The sequence below is a fragment of the Chionomys nivalis genome, chromosome 23, assembly GCF_950005125.1.
Source record: "Chionomys nivalis chromosome 23, mChiNiv1.1, whole genome shotgun sequence".
Lineage (NCBI taxonomy): Eukaryota > Metazoa > Chordata > Mammalia > Rodentia > Cricetidae > Chionomys > Chionomys nivalis.
Genome location: NC_080108.1, coordinates 30,222,612 through 30,237,466, shown reverse-complemented (window position 1 = coordinate 30,237,466; position 14,855 = coordinate 30,222,612). Strand labels below are relative to the sequence as shown.

Genomic DNA, 14,855 nt, shown 5'->3' with positions numbered 1-14,855 from the left:
GATTAATGAACCCTACCTTGGAAAGCTATGGATGCAAGTGAGACATTGAGCAATTTTTGCTGTGCACTCGAGATTTAACTCACATACCAGAACACATGCCGCTTGAAATGCACAAGTCAGCATGTTGAAGAGGTGTATTCGCTCATCACGCGGTCCTGCCCATTATCTGATCCTGCAGAAAACCCTGTGCCTGTCAGCCAATGGTCCTCATTCTTCCTCCCTTCCCCAACTTCTGATGATCACTCATCCATTTCCAGTCATTATGGATCTGTCTGTCCTGCACACTAGAGACAACAGAATAATAAAATATGTGCTCTTTCTGTATAGCTTCCCTCAGTAACTTCTAATAGCATCATATTCTGTAAATTTGGATTGCGTTATAGGCATTGCGTACACACTCTTAAAATTAACCCTAAAATAGCAAACATTGCTTGCTGTGGAGGCGACAGGGGTCATTTGAATAACAGTCTCTCTGAAATCCAGTCAAACCTCAAGTAGCCTGGATTCTGCTGCTCTGTGAGATGCCAGGCTTTTGTTCCTTCTGTAAATGGAACGAGTTAATCTTGCTATTTTGTTCAATTGTTGTGATCTTTTTGTAAATATTGGGTAATTTTCTTTCTTCCTCTTCCTCCTCCTTTCCCTCTGCTAACTGTTTCCTACCTACTACTTGCAAAGACACAGTGGTTTTCCTTCAGAGGGAAGGAGAGGGAATGAAATTAACACAGGGAGTGTCACGAGCCTCTTGCAGGCTCTCAGGGGTCAAGGCGGCCAGCACTTACAGAACTGCTTAGTGAAGAAGCTCGTCTGATAAGATGTGCCTGGCTTCCATTGGCTTTTTTTCAGTTGCACACAGCAGCAGACAGCTTCAGAGGAGATGCATCCTTTCCTTTCCTTCTCTTCCGGGGTAGGAGCATTTGCAGAGGAGTCTTAGGGGGGCAGGAAAAACAGTACAAGGCTCTGCTTAGGCCCTCTGTGTGGTACTGTCCAGAGCTGACTGTCCGCCACTGTTCTCCCGCCGCCTGAGACACCTGTGCTCAGACACACAGGGGCCTGGAGATCCTTCTGAGCAACATTAAGTTCTATCATTCGTCAAGATTCAGTGCTGACAGCAGACCAAAGCATGGTCCAACAGACAGGAACCCAGCACTTGACCCTTCCTCTCAATTTTGAGCACTTGGCCCCTTACTAAGTAAGCTGGAAAGTAAAAGATCTATCAAGTTCTTTGGATTTTATCAAACCATACATGAATATTGAGAAAACTGTGCTACCCCATTGACTCATATGCATATCTATATATACTAGCACATATATGAGGGTTGGATTCACCTATGTATGGATTAACTGTATTTGAAAAAAATGTCTCTGTGTCGCACATGAGTGGTCACCAGTCCTTGCCAGAATTCCTTACACCATCTATTATATATGTTTTTCATGTTCTATTAAACATCGTGCGTCTCCTATAGGTGACTTAGTATGTGCAGTGCAAGTGTTTGTTATACACAGATGTGAATATCTGAAGATTGGGTCTATGTGTGTGGTGGGAGAGGGATTATCTCGATATCAAGATATCTTCCATCCATACTTCCTGGGTAGATAAGGACCACTGTTTCTATGTACACAGTTACATGATAGATGAGGAAGAGCTATATCACCAGGCAGATGAAAGGGCTTGTTGGAAGAAGAGAAGGCCTTGGTCTTTTTCTTTTTAGGTTTCTCTCTTTGTATATTTGCCTTGGCCTTATCTAGTGGGCTTATTGCTAAAGCCATAATTTTATCAGGTGCTCAGCAAAGGCAAACTCCTATTAATATTCAGTTAATATGGCTCTCATCCTCAAGGCAAACTGTGAGGTTGTTATCATTAAGAAGGGCTTCACTGTGAGGTCCCATGTTTTAAGTACAATGTCATCAACCCACAGTATGAAGCATATTATAAAGGCTCAGGCATTGTCCCAGGAGCGCAGCCATGTTTCCATAAAGATGTATACGTGCCCCTCTCTATTAGTGAGCTGTCTCTTCCCACTTACTAACCTTTTCTGGTATCTTGCCCCATCACCCAGATTGCTGCCCATTCATTATACTGTATTTTTGTACCTTCATATTTCTTCATTTGGGAGTAACAACAACATTTGGATTCAATCATCAGCTCTGTTGTAAGGAGGCCGCTTGTTGGTTCCAGCCACTCAGACAGGAAATAATCACACAGAAACTGTATTAATTAAAACATTGCTTGGCCAAATACTTAGGTGTATTACTAGCTAGCTCTTACATCTATAATTAACCCATTCCCATTATTTTATATTTTCCCATGAGGCTCATAACCTACTGGCAAAGTTTCAGCATATCTGTCTCTCGTGGCAGTGGCTCCATGGCTTCTCTCTGACTCCTCCTCCTTTCTCTCAGCATTCTGTTTAGTTTTCTCTGTGTACCTCTGTTTCCCTATAGCTCTGCTATAGGCCCAAAGCAGTTCCTTTATTAACCAATGGTATTCACAGCATACAGAGGGGAATCCCACATCATAGCTCCTTGGGTTTGCAGATATTTTTTGAATCTATCATTGTTTTGGCCTCAAACCCTCTATGACTTAAATCCACCTTTCTAACTGACTGGGGATTTGTGGTACCTGGATATTCTTTCGAATACTAGAACTTCACAGATACGGAAGGCCCCAAGAGGCTCCCTCTATAGGGACTGTAATATTGAGTTGGACTCCAGTTCCCAGCTTGCCAAACACTTGGGTTCCAACTCCCAGCCTGTGAAGCACTGACTCCTCTCCAGGGAGAGTCAGGGCCACTCCCACAGGTATTTAGGCTTGCACTGCAAAAAGAAACACATGGTCTCAGGGGTTTGCGTGGGCTCCTATCCCCGCCATGCTGTCTCAGTCCACCCGAGAGTGTTGCATTTATAAACACGGTCATTTTAATTTGGTCTAATCTGGTTTCATTGGAGTTATTTGCATTGGCACATCAGCTTTCCTTAAGATTAAACCAAACAGGGATCATAGAAATCATCTATCTCTCTCATCCTTATACTACTCCTGTTTCTGAATAGTCTGAATACATTCATCTGTGAGACACAAGCTTCCTTGATGCTGTCCTGCACTGTACAATCCATCAACTTCTGTTGTCAGCCCTTTCTGTTTTATTAAAGTTCTTCGAGATATCCTTTGCTCATGGTAAGTCTTACTTGAGTTAGAAGGAGAGGCGCTACCTGGTGATCCCGGCCCAGAAGTGGCTTTACTCCTTTCCAGGCAGTTGTTGCTATCATTGATGGCATGGCTGGTCTGGTTCTCAAGACCTTTGACAGCTTCATTTCAAAAGGTCACCTCTCTGCCACCTGACCCCTTACCCTGTTTCTAGCCACTTCAAATTCAGACAAGGCAGAAAACAGTCTCTGTGACAACCCTGCAAACATCAGAATGTTGAAAGTCCTCTGTCCTTCTCTTTAATCCTCAGAAAGAAGTTTGGAGTTGCAATTTCTCTTGAATGTGCTCTGCCAAACTGGGGGTTTGGGCTCAGGCCGATAACACTGTGAATCTTCCCACCAGACTTTCCATGGTTAGCTCTCTATTTCCTGGGCGCCAGAGCTCTGGCGAGTTTTCTGGATTTGCCACAGGGGCAACTATTCATGTGCTATTCCTGAGATACCATCTCTGTGTTGAGAGTTCAGGTCTCCCTGTTCTACATCTTGCCAGTGTCACCCTATTATAGCCCTTAAAGGGCCCAGTGATTTTGCTGGCTACAGAGATGCACACACAGCCCTCAGACCTTGCCTTGCTTAAAGGCGTCATGCAGCAAACCTTCGGGATCTGCTGTGGATGCACCCCTCGCCAGTGCGTACATTTTGATGTTCAATCATTCCCAGTCAGATGTAGAACAGAGAAGCTGCCGTGAAAGGCCCTTTAAACCTTTTCTTTCCTGTTGTAATCGATAGAATTAATGGTTAGATGGAACAATTTCTTCAAATACTGGAGAATCCACGGTAATTCAAGTTATTTAGCCAGGTCACAGAGGTGACCTTTGAGCTGGGTTTTCAGGGTCGTAAGCCTCAGCAGAGGCTTCCTGTGTCTTGCAGTCTTACCGATGAATTCTTTCAGGAGGTGGTTATTAAGAAACATTTGAGTAACTCGCAGTGGGAGCTCTGGAGGAAGGTGGCCCAGAAGATTGACTGACACCCATGTTTTCTTCTCCTTCGAATATGCAATCTATGCCTGTTTATTTTCCTTCTGTGAACAATGAGGTGGGTTTCACCATTTGCCTTATTTCTTGTTTCTCAGTCCCTGTTCCCTGTGACGTGACTTTGTGGGCCTCAGTGAACTCCCACTAGTGTTCTTGAGGTCACCCGTGGAAAGGAAGTGTGGGATAAGACTGGAAGTTTCAGAATTGACACCCGCAGTTCTGGGAGTGAGTGACCCGACATCCAGCTGTCAACCCAAATTTGAGAAGCAGAACCAGTTGGCTCACAGAATCCCCTCACAGAGCTGGACTGGGACCAGCAGTGCTGGCGTGACCCACATCGGGCTTCCGGTGGCCAGCTGGGTCAGTGTTGCATTGACACAGGAGCTGGGAGCTCCTTTTTGCTTAGCTAATTTGTCTATGATACACTTCTGTGGGCCCTCAGACTATTTCCCCAAAACCTAGAATTTTCCAAATTGGAAGTTCTGTATCATTCAGACATTACCCACAGATCTAATATAAGCCTTAGAGACAGAGGATTTGAATTTTAAGGAGCCTGCAGTGATTACTTGTGGTGATAATTATGATCATGATTATGAAGATGATGGATACTAAAAAGGATAATAGATTCTTACCGAATTCATTGTTCCTCAGAATACTGCTAAGTCTCTTTCCTAAAGCAGAGCATCTAGATGTTAGTTCAGAATCCTTCCTTTCTTCTGTAGGCAGGCTGCAGAGTTCTGGCCAGCCACCATCGGAGTCCCGTACACTCCCACCTTAGCCTCCTGACAGTAGGATGGGAAGACAGTAGAATTAGATGCAAGTGCCATTAAGTCATGGCTACTATTCCTTTGCTCCGAGATTATCAGTAGAGCTTATCAAATGGAAGGCAGTACAGATCATGACACGTGATGGGCCAAAGACTAGTCTGTTAGTGACCAATAGGTCTGCTCTTGTCCCCAAAGGCAGCAAAGATCGGAAAATCAATTTCCAGCTGCTAGAAGTGGCCTTTATGCATTAGCGTTGTTTGCTTATCTTTTAAATTGAAATTGCTCCTATGTAAGTTTTTCACATGTAATCTTTTATAAAATTAGAGATGTGACTGGGTTCTATTAGAAGGTAAACATGGTTAAAATGGCAGACATGCCGTGCTTGCCATTCTGGTGGCATCTACCTGCAGCAGCCTAACTGTTAGTTGCTGAGCATCTGATGGTCACCGTGATACAGGCACACTACTTGCTGCCCCATCTGGATTGACTGTGTTAGCAGCCACCTTGTCTAGGGGAACCAAGACAATGTTATTGTGAAACTTCTGGATTTCAGACTGGGTTGGAATCAGCTGGGATGATCCACCAGCCATGCTACCTTACATGAGGTTTACATTCCTCTCCGTACTGGTACCATCTATAGGATAGCTTAGCAGTTCTCTTCCATGGGTGGCCTTCAATGCCTCAGTCACTGCCCAAAACTCACAGCAGCTTCTACCCATGTTGGCCCTTGGTATTATTCCCAGTATCCATCTATTCTAATCTGTGTTTCTGTCATTGCTTATTTGCTGCTTCTTTATGGATGAATGTAAGTCCCATTATTTTCTGTCCCAATGTCACCCTCAGCCTTTTTCTGTTCACAAAGATGAAATCATCTCCATGGTAACAGATGCCTACTGTGAGGCTTGTCCTTATGTAGCAGAGCTTTGCCCACTTGACTTCTTGGATCTACATCATTGTTGTCATGTTCTGGAGGACCTGAAAGAGTCTCCATCACGTGCCAGTTCTCAAGCTCAGGGGAACGTTTAACATGCACAAGCCAAATACTGATGATAGCCACACAGCTCTGCTTTCTAGAGCTATCTTTAGACCACAGTGCCAGTGACTCCTTCCTGCTTGTAACACGATGGGAGGGCCTCTGGGGAATTACACAACTTTGGTGTCCAGAAACCAGCTCTTTTGCTTGGGGAACAAGAGGTCTTGGTATACAACAGAACGTGTACTCATAATAGATAGATAGGTTCAGAAAGGGGTCTTACGTCACAATTGCTACATGTGAGATAAACTTTCCTTCAATGCTCATGGATATGTAGGAGCCAGTTTTCATGAAAGGTACCAAGCAAAAGACTCAGGTCAACGAAAGTCATATGTCTGGGTCTCTTGTGTATCTGGGTTTGTCACTCAGACATGCTGAGAGTTCTGTGTGAATACATAGCCTCATTCCTCCTGGGTGAACTCTAGCTCTTCCTCCTCCCCTGGAAGAAGAGCTTCAGAGCTCGTGTCCACATGAAGCCCACTACAGCTTCTGTTTCCAGGACCTTTTTGTGGTATCTGTCTCAGTTCTGAGCCTGTGTTGCCTCTAGCAAGTCCTGACAGCCAGCCCTGCTAGGATGTGTTACTATGGGTTTGCCACAGTTGACTGTTCTTTTGTTGTTATATGGTTGGTTCGTTTTTGTCTTGTTTTATGTGGAGACTGAATCCAGGGCCTGGTGCATTTTATGGTGTACTCTGCCGTCATGTTATTCTCCTAAGCCTGAACTTTGTGGTTTTAGATAGACAGTTTTGAGGATTTTAGAAGCCTCTGTGGTTTGCTTTTCCATTTTACCTTGAAAAAGGCCAAGCAACACTCTCAAATTAGCTTGTAATCCTTTCCATGAGAGAAGACCACATCTGCCGTTGCTTTACAAGGATAGTTCTTGACTTAATAAATAAGACTGATGACTCCTAATAGGCTCCAGGCTGAAAAGGAAAGAGATAAATTTAAAAATTAAAGACATTTGTTAACATTTAAATGCAATCTACCTTCTGTCCCCACTGATTACATCTGTAGATTTATCCAGTTGTTGATCCATTGTTGCTACAGTGGGAAAGATTATATTTATATTACTTGTGCAGGATAAATAATTATTTGTATAATGTTTCCATAGTATTCAGCGTGTTATCTGGAATTGATTGACAATGTTGTGTATAGGTTATAGGAAAGTATCACTGTTGCAAGATATTACTTGTTCGTCCTGGCTGCCCAGAACCTGAAACATATTAATTAAAACACTGCTTGGCCCATTACCTCTAGCTTCTTGTTGGCTAACTCTTACATCTTAATTTAACCTATTTCTATTAGTCTGTTTATAACTATGAGGTCGTGGCCCTACCGGGAGAGTTTCAGCACATCTATCTTCGGTGGCAGTGCCATGGCATCCCCTTGACTCTGCCCTTTTTTCTCCCGACATTCAGTCCAGTCCTCTCCACTTACCTAAGTTCTGCCCTATCAACAGCACATGGCAGTTTCTTTATTTATTAACGGTAATCACAACATACAGAGGGGCCTTTCACATCACCTCCCCTTTTCTGTTTAAATAAAAAAAGAGGTTTTTACTTTAACATAGTAAAATTACATATAACAAAGCAGCTATCAAGCAAGAATTACAATTACAATATTTCTATTTACGGTATCTTTTATCATAACTAAGGAAAACTATAGCTATAACTATCTAGCTATTCTTCAACTCCATCAAAGGGTCCAGAAGGATATAATATTACCTAAGTAAACAGAAAGTGCATTATAAGCAACTCCCACAGCTCTAGAACTGACAGAGACATCTCACTGCTTGGACAGTTACCCAATGTTCTTCTGTACCGTTGGGGCATTCATCTTCGGCCTACAGGCCTATAGTATCTGGCAGACTTTTCCATGATGCAGGAAATTTCAAAGAGAGTTCAGTCACTTTCTTCTATATCCTGCAGAATGTCTTGTAGACTCTTTCATGAATCAGAAACCCTGAAGGATCATCTCACCTTTAGGCAAGTTCAGCAGTCATTTCTCTGTGGGTCCTGCAGGTCCAGTGAAACAGACCAGGCAGTTTCTTGCACAAATGGCTAATCAACTCCATAAGGAGCCTCTTTAATGCTCATCATCCTTTTGAAGTAGCTTGGTGCTGCCAGGAGCAAATGTGTCTCACCATCATGAAAAGCCCTAAGTTATTAAAAAACATTTTAAATGCCATATTCTAAAGGTCTCTGAAATATTTGAAGAGTACCTATCCATCTGAAATATATCTCTATGCATCTAGAAAATCTAACTAACATGACTACAAGCTTGACTATTATAGATGATTATCTATTAACCTATATTTCTTAATTATACATTACATTTTTAAAATGAACTATACAATCACAATACCTTAATAAAGAACACAGTTATACATATAACAAAATTGACCTTAAATTTATATCAGTAAACCAAAGTTCATACCAGTGTAAATCTCTATAACGTATGCCCCTTTAAATGTAAACAGTTATAAACAGTATTTGGGAATGTGGGTGTAGTTCTAGCCATACTACTTCCTGATGTTTGGGAGCAATGTTAATCAAGTCTTTCTTGGTGTATCCTCTGTGCTAGGTTCATCTTAGTCAGCAGTTGTGTGAAGAATTTTCTTTTTGAGGGTGTTCACAGCAACCTTTCAGGGGGGGCTTGTTCCATGAAGCCATATTGGTTTGGAAGCAATCCAAAGGTTCCCATCCTCTGTGGGAACAAGAGAAGAACCTCTTTTCCAAAGCAATATATTCTTAGACCCAAATTTGGAAGTCATGATACCTTTATAATATATATGCTGGTTTAGCTTAGCAGCCCATACAATGAAATGTCTCTCTGCACTTAGCTCCTTCACAGCCAAAAAATTCAAAGAAAACACAGTAATATACCTAATCCAGACTCTGTGAATTTTTCATCTTTACATGGCTTATTTTTCTTTACTCCTTTTAATCAATGACTGTCTGTACTCTGTCTCTTTAAATATTTTTTTTACTTCTTTTTCAACTGTATACTCTTTTTCTTCTCTCTTCCAAGCCTATGTACACTTATCCAACACTGTGACCCATTTAAAATTCTTTTATGTCTGAATCTGTTCTTATTGCATTAAGTGTAATTCTCTACTGTCTGGAAAAGCTTTTAAAATGGTAGGCAGCTTGATGCTGGCTCTGCCTCTCTGTCCACTTTTAAAATGGTGGAAACACCACCACTGTCAACTCTGGGGCCACCAGGCAGGAGCTGCGCTCAGTAGTTCAACCCTAAGAATGAGCGTGCAGTGCATAAACCGTTTTTATCTGAGTAATAGCCAAGTCTGCCATACAGAGCACTGTGCAGCTTGGAAACATCTCTGTGTATGGCAGCTGGATTCTGCCATGCTCTCTTACCTGTGCAAGCCTAGTAGACCTGATCTCACCATCTGCCCAGGCAGGGAGTGCCGAACCACAGGCATAGTCTCAGCCACTTTCCTCCCAACCTTGAGTGGGCACACAAACACTCTGCCAGCAAATGCCATTCAAAATGCTCCATAGCCAGAGTTCAGCTGGCAACATCGCCCAGGAAGCCATGTTTTAAAACCACGCGGCTTTTTTTTTTCTGCTAAGTCTGAATCAGGAAAATCTCTCTTACAGGCGCTGCAGCACACCTCCAGCAAACAGCAAGAAGCTGTGTTAAACTCTGTATTTTTGTGTCTAGAATTCCTTTTCAAACTCTCTCAGGTTTTAAGTGGATTTAGATGGACATGTGGGTGCCAATTTGTTGTAAGGAACCGATTGTTTGTCCCGGCCACCCAGAACTGAAATAATCACACAGAAACTTTATTAATTAAAGCACCGCTTTGGCCCATTACCTCTAGCTTCTTATTGGCTAACACATCTTAATTTAACCCATTTCTATTCATCTGTACTATGAGGTCACAGCCTACCAGCAGAGTTTTAGCACATCTATCTTCTGTGGCAGATCCATGGCATCCCTCCGACTCTGCCCTTCTTTCTCCCAGCGTTCAGTCCAGTCCTCCCCACCTACCTAAGTTCTGCCCTATGAACAGGCCAAAGCAGTTTCTTTATTCATTAATGGTAATCACAGCACACAGAGGGGACTCCCACATCATATCACCCAATTTTACGTAAGGGACTTGAGCAGGCAAGGATTTTACATCTGCGAGGCTCCTGGAACCAAGAGACCTCAAGGAATTGCTATGCTACTAACCTTGAGAAGTAGGTAGCTGGATGTGGATTAAAGAGGCGTGTTCTCTCTCTCTCTCCCTCTCTCTCTCTTCCTCCCTCTCCCCCTCTCTTTGTGTGTGTTGTGTCTGTCTCTGTCTTTCTCTGCCTCTGTCTCTCATTAAGGCTGGCATTTTGGACATTTCCTAGGAAGAACACATGTGCTATCTGAAGAGAGCCCATGACATATAACTTGTTGGAAATAAAAATATATTTGTGTCACAAGATTCTGAAGGTTGTGTAATAAAAAGCTTGAACTTCAGGAACTATAATTTTTAATATCAAGTCTCAGAGACACTTGAGTCCATGAACTGTTTTCAAGATTTTCCTTTGCAGTGTTTACCATCTAGGATTCCTGTGGTGATGGCAATAACCAGGACAGAGAACTGCATCTCCAGACTATGGAGGCTAAGCCTCTTAGGTCCATCATCAGACTACCTATTCCAAGCCTCCTGCAAGCTGTGACAGCTGCTCCTCTCATGGGCACCAGGATTTGTCTCTGTCCTGACAGTTCAGATAGCCACCATTCTCTCCTCGGTTGTTTGATTTAAGGTGAGAAATGCCATGGTGTAGTGAAATAACCATTCATGCATACACAGTGGTTCTGTGTCAATGGTGAGGGGACACTGTAGACCACACTGTCCCTGAGGGTTCCAGCAACCTCTGTAGGGAGGTCTTGGCTGAGGTTTCTCAAGCCTTACCCATTGTTCCTTGGTCAAGCTCTTGTTCACTGCACAATCTTCTCAGATGTAGTTACTCTAAATTTTTAAGAAATAACCCCCAGAAAGGCAAGAGAGAGCTCAAACAAAGAATTGCAAGTGGATATATTTTTCAGTCAATAAATATGACCCAGTTATAATCCCCCCCCCTTTAAATAATCTTTCAGTAGAATTTGTCTCCTCTCACTTAAAATACTGGTCCCTGTTGTTGCTATTTTTGGATGTATTACCTTTGTGAAAGATGTCATTATTCTTTCTGTTGCCTAGGTATTTCCAAATCATATTGTGCTTTAAGTGTGTGTGTGTGTGTGTGTGTGTGTCTTTATTTTTTTTTTTTCTTGCTGATTTTTTTTATTAATTAATTAATTTAATTATTAAAGATTTCTGCCTCTTCCCCGCCACCACCTCCCGTTCCCTCCCCCTCCCCCAATCGAGTCTTCCTTCCTCCTCAGCCCAAAGAGCAAGCAGGTTTCTCTGCCCTGTGGGAGGTCCAAGGACCACCCACCTCCATCCAGGTCTATTAAGGTGAGCATCCAAACTACCTGGGCTCCCACAAAGCCATTACATGCAATAGGATCAAGAACCCATTGCCATTGTTCTTCAGTTCTCAGTAGTCCTCACTGTCCATTATGTTCAGCGAGACCGGTTTTGTCCCATGCTTTTTCAGTCCCCGGCCAGCTGGCCTTGGTGAGTTCCCGATAGATCATCCCCATTGCCTCAGTGTGTGGGTGCACCCCTCGCCGTCCTGAGTTCCTTGCTCGTGCTCACTCTCCTTCTGCTCCTCCTTTGGATCGTGAGACTTCAGTCCAGTGCTCCAATGTTGGTCTCTGTCTCTGTCTTCTTTCATCGCCTGATGAAGGTTAATATTCAGGGGGATGCTTATATGTTTTTCTTTGGGTTCACCTTCTTATTTAGCTTCTCTAGAGTCACGAATTATAGTCTCAATGTCCTTTATTTATGGCTAGAAACCAAATATGAGTGAGTACATCCCATGTTCCTCTTTTTGGGTCTGGCTTACCTCACTCAGGATAGTGTTTTCAATTTCCGTCCATTTGTATGCAAAATTCAAGTGTCTTTATTTATATGTAATTTAGGATGTACATCCTAAAACTTTCCATCTTATCTGTATTCATTGAACTATAAATTGGTAGCATTGCATTCTGTCTCAATTATTCACTTCCTCCTTGTCTTTCCATCGAAGCTTAATTCATCCCTCTTCTCTCTATAGCCCCTGGCAACCACCATTGTAATTGACGTTTCCTTGAATTTCACGGGGTGAGATATTTCGTATAAATGGATTCGTGTAGTGTTTGACTTGTGATGGGATCATTTATTCAGCATACTGCCTTCATCATTCATCCAAGTCGGTACCATGTATTAAAATTTAATTCCTCTTAAAGATTAAATTAAATTCCATCATATCCCCACTTGCATTCTTCTTCATCTTTGGTGGACACCTGACTTATTTCTGTTATTTTGGGTTTTTGTGAATGGCTCAGTATAAATATGGACATTCAAATATCTATTGAGTCCCTCTTGCTATTCCTGTTGGTAAAATACCCAGATGTTTGATGGTTGTACCTAGTGGTAATTCTGTTTACTGTTTTGAGGAACCACCATGCCATCATCCATAGTACCTGAGTAATTTTCCTTATTATCAACAATGCACATTTCCACTGTAGGATGGCTGTTCCACTCTGCTGGGCCTCCTGTGTACATGTTTAAATTTGCTGTAGTAAAACTGATCTATTTCTCTTTTTATTGTCTGAGATTTTGATATTCAGTGCAAGACACCCTGACAAAATTAAACATCACAATGCTTCCCCATCTTTACTTCTGATAGTTTTCATAGTTTTAGCTATGGTTCATTTTGAACCTATTTTGAGTCTATCTTTGGTTATGAACTGAGATGTAAAGGTCCAAATTTATTCTTTTGCTCTTGAATATTCAGTTTTTCAAGCATTGTCAAAAGGCTGCTGTTTTCTCTCATTGGATGCTTGATGACTTTGTTGAAAGCCTTCGTCAGAACTGTTTCTTTAGTGTCTGAATTATCAAGCATGGCCTGTGTGATTCTTGGGCACAGCTGTTGGATGGCATTCTAAAATGCGTCACTGACAGTATCATGACTCTGCTTAAAGCTAAAACCGGTGGTTCCCCCAACATTTATGAGCGTATATGTGTGCAAGTGTGTGTATTCCTTCTGCTTCTCTCTTAAAAATCACTGTTACGTTGCCACACTCAATACATTTCACACGCCTACTTGAGGCCATTCAGGCTTGGTGTCTTCGAGCCCTTGTAATTTAATGAGATTAATGAACTGAGAAACCCAGAGTCTAATAAGTACTCAGAAACAATGAGAAAAGGCTTGTGTGGAAAGACTTGACTGACGTCACGTCACACAGTCTTCTACACAGCATGATCTGAAGTTGTTGTGCATGGAAACAGAACAGCGAAGAATCCAGTGAAGCCAAAGGAAGGTGCTGTCCGTCATTTTAATGATCAGGAAAGCCTAGTTTCTGGTTTAGTTTCAGCTTATCCGAAATTTATATGTCATGTGTATACCATGTAGAATTGTGTTGGGGCTTTCGTCTGAAATGCCAGCAGCTCTTTGGAATTAACATGGCTTGGATGTGCTGACAGATGTTGGGCGTTGATTAAATCCATGACTGTTGTTTCATCTCAAGTCTGAGAACCACTGTCCTGGATTTTGATCCCTGAATGTGTAGGTCTGGAAGCCCAAAGATACCTCATTTCCAGAAGCAAAGTGTAGGGTCCATTTGTGAATGAGCAGCTATTCAGCAAAACTGAAGAAGGCCCATTGAAATAATTGCAGCAGCAAACAGTCTTGTTTCCATGGAAACTTCATGTGGGCAAGTTCGTGCATCTTGTTTATGTTCCTCTTGGGCAGGAATATTCTGAAACTCGCCCTGTTCTCTCCTTTGACTATTCCTGAGTAGTGAAGGACTTCCCCCTGAACAGGGCATTGGCTCCTGAGCTTGGACTCTATAGAATCCTTGTCTCCTCACTGGTAGTGCTCGGTTCCTCTGCAGGCAAGGGAGAGGAACCTGAGTTATCGTGGAACCTGCAGTGTGTGCTGCCCATGGGAGCTGTACACACTCACACTGCAACCTGCAGTGTGTGTCACTCACTGGAGCTGTGCAAACTCACACTGTAACCTGCGGTGTATCACTCACAGGAGCTGTGCACACTCACACTCTAACCTGCAGTGTATCACTCACAGGAGCTGTGCACACTCACACTCTAACCTGCAATACGTAATGTTCACAGGAGCTATGCACACTCACACTGTAACCTGTAGTGTGTGTTGCTCACAGAGATGTGCACACTCACACTGTAACCTGCAGTGTGTGCTGTTCACAGGAGTTATGCACACTCACACTCTAACCTGCAGTGTGTGCTGCTCACAGGAGTTGTGCATACTCACATTCTAACCTGCAGTGTGTGCTGCTCACAGGAGCTGTGCACACTCACACTTGAAATGGTGGTATCTTCATTCTCAACACTTTTGACTGTAGCATTTTAACTCTGTGCTAGACATGTGTATGTCTCCTTAAATAATAACGGTGATAATTTTAAGCCGTGTTTTCATTTTTCTTGGTGTTCGAACTTACTAGAATTTTGCTTTGAAATTATTGGTTTTTTATCTACCTCTGATATTGCTCATCTGTGATTCAGCTTTATAATTCCTTAGACATTAGATTACATATGCAATGTCTTATATTTTATCTCATTTCTTTGCCATAAAATCAGCTTAAGTAACAACAAATATCTCTGTAGTCATCTGTGTTACTGGCAATTTGCAGTGGGTAACTGTCTTATCTTCCCACAGCTGAATAAATTCAAGTGGGAATCTCTCCTCCTTTTAGAAAGAGTTTAGGAAGTAAGACAAGCTGAGTTGAGTTTTCAATGCAAATTAAGTCCCCAGGAGA

The 14,855-nt window shown here is 42.4% G+C and overlaps 1 protein-coding gene across 1 annotated transcript in view; it reads left to right on the top strand.

Moving 5' to 3' along the window:
* Gabrg3 (gamma-aminobutyric acid type A receptor subunit gamma3) overlaps positions 1-14,855 on the top strand; it is a 487,421-nt gene that overhangs the window by 29,597 nt on the left and 442,969 nt on the right. The window lies entirely within an intron of this gene.